This window comes from Petaurus breviceps, unplaced genomic scaffold, assembly GCF_028583685.1.
Source record: "Petaurus breviceps papuanus isolate PSGF00001 unplaced genomic scaffold, PetGlider_PUasm1.0 98, whole genome shotgun sequence".
Taxonomy (NCBI): Eukaryota; Metazoa; Chordata; class Mammalia; order Diprotodontia; family Petauridae; genus Petaurus; species Petaurus breviceps.
In genome coordinates, this window is record NW_027187460.1 from 36,455,984 (window position 1) to 36,458,700 (window position 2,717).

Here is a 2,717-nt window from a genome sequence, read left to right on the forward strand (position 1 = left end):
AATTTGGCATTAGAGGGTCTGGGTTTGCCACTGAATCCTGGCTCGGCCACATACTATCTGAGCAAACAGTTCTGTGTTGAGTAAGTCACTTAATTGCTCTAGGCCTCAGTTTACCCAACAGTAAAATGAAGGTTAGACTAAATGTCCTCTGAGAGCCCTTCTGGATCCAAGTCTATGATCCTATATTCCCAATTAAAAGGTAAGGGAGACATGGACATACAATGGTTCATGTGAAAAATATCTAGATGTTTTAATGGACTACAAACTTAATGAGTCATCTCTTGCATATTGTATCCTTGATACTGCAGATAAAGCACAGGATTTTAAGTCATAGGACATGTTTGAATCCTAACTCTGTCATTTGCTACCTGAGTAACCTTGGGCAAGTCATTTAATTTCTCTGGGTCTTGGTGTTGTCATCTCTAAAATGAGGGGTTTGGACTAAGTGACCTCTAAGGTCCTTCCTTTCTGACTGAAAAATAATCTCTGCTTTCTTCAGACAAAAGATTAGAAGAGAAGGCATTGGTGTATATTGGGAAATGAACTGGCTTTAGAGTCAGAAGAATTGGGTTCCAGTCCTATTCACCTGATATTAGTCAAGTCCCTCTGCCTCATGTGACTCCATTTCTCCCATTTGTAAAAAGAAGTTGAACTAAATTATGTCAATGGTTCATTAATGCTCTAAGATATTATGAAATCTTTGACCAGACTATCCAGGCATTTACAATCCTCATCCTCCAGGAATGTTAATGTAGAAAAAGGATATAGATTAGAATTTTTTTCACCAGGTACAAGTTTTTTGTTGTTATTGTTGTTGATGTTTCTTTTTTCTCCCAAAGCACCCAGATGAGTTGCTACTTAAAATATCCCAGGAGAGTTGGGCTTGGCAGCACATTGTTATTATAGAGCACAGAATGGGACAAAGATACAGTTCCCAGCTTCAAGAGAAAACATTTGAAAATTTGAAGCAACCAAAGTAACTGACAGGATCAATACCGACAAACAAGGAGTTATTTTTCTTCCTCAGAATAATCACAGAACCATTCCCTCTATAGTGATCTGTTCTCTATTTTCCAGCTTCCCTATATAAAAGTACTATGAGCAAATATTAAATACAAAGCTTTACAGACACTTGATGTGTGCAGCAGGCTCTAGAGATGGTTTTCTTTTCTCTGGTGGCCAGGATCTATTTTATTTAATATAATTGAACTCTTACACTTAGGAACTTTGCTCCCCAAATGTATTGGCTTCCTTTTTCCCTATTAGCTCTGGCAAACAGCCTCACCCAATTAGAAGGAATAGAATGTACACAACTACATTGCTTGGAAGGAACAATGGAAACCTGTCTTTTGAGACTTCTTTTATACTCTGGTTTGGGTGCTGTGTCAGCAGGAGAGAGAAAACAGGCTATGTAACTTAGATGAAAAAAATGACCTGGGACTTTTTTTGAGAGCTAACTTTAAGAGGCAGCATAACACAGTAGAGGATTCAGGACAACCTCAGTTCAAGCCTTACCTCAGACACTCACAAGCAGATAATAGACCTGGATTCTAATTCTGTGTGTGATGGTGATCAAGACCCTTGATTTTTCTGGGGCTTCAGTTTCCTCATCTGTAAAACTGTAGAAGTGAATAACCTCAGAAACCGTCTATTTCAACCTCTACATTTTACAAATGAGGAAACCTGGGCCCAGAGAGGGAAAACATCTTGAACAAAGTTACTGTGGTAGCAAACATCATGGGGAGAATATGAAGACAAGTCCGTGGTTCTGGGTCAGATTCTGTGTGACCTAGGACAAACAGTTAACTTTCTCTGGGCCTCAGTTTCCTCATTTGTAAAATGAGAAGGTTGGTTTTTATGAGAAGAAAGTTTTTACCCTTTGGTCTGAACCCCTTCTGAAGTCTGGTGAATCTTATTGAGTCCTTCCCAGAACAACGTTAAAAGAATAAAATAAAATACTTGGGATCACAAAAAAATAAACCCAACCATATTGAAACGAAGCTATCAATTTTTATAAAAAATTCACTGCCCCAAGGTTATATACTTTTCATTGTGGTTGGCTGACGCCCTGTACATCAGTTTCCTTATCTGTAAAATGAGAAGTGTTGTATCTCAAAAGTCCCTTCTAGCTCTGAATCTGAATCTATGAACGGGTACCATGTAGTAGTAAAAAGGTGTTGGGGGCTGGGAGAAAGAGAGAACCTCGCTGCATTCCTTCACACAGTGCCTGTCTAGGACCTTACTCCTTCCCCATGTTAGCTACAATCCTGGGATCCAACATGATCCCTCCGTCATTGCAGAATTCCCAGGCCTCAGAAGTGTACATTCAAAGGGTAGGGGATTGGAGGAATCCAAAGCAATGCTCAGGGTGGGTGGGATTTTTGACATCTCTGTCCAGCGCGTGCAATAGAAAAACACTAAGGGCGCGCCCGCCTTTAGTCTCAGCTGCCAGGCTTGCTCCGGGAAGGGACAGAGATGGCTCACAGCCTGTCCCCAGACAGCTGCCGCCCCATGTGCGCAGCCCAGTCAGTGACTTTATTTATTTTTCTTTTTTTTCTTCTTTCTTCCCCCCCTCCACCCCCCGCCCCGCCCCGCCCCGCCCCGCGCAGACTTTCTTTCCACTCCCTTTTCCACACTTTGGGGTCACTCTGAGCCTCCGCACTGAAAGAGTTAACCACTTCCCCCTTCCCCCTCCACCTTCCTTCCCTCCCCCCCCC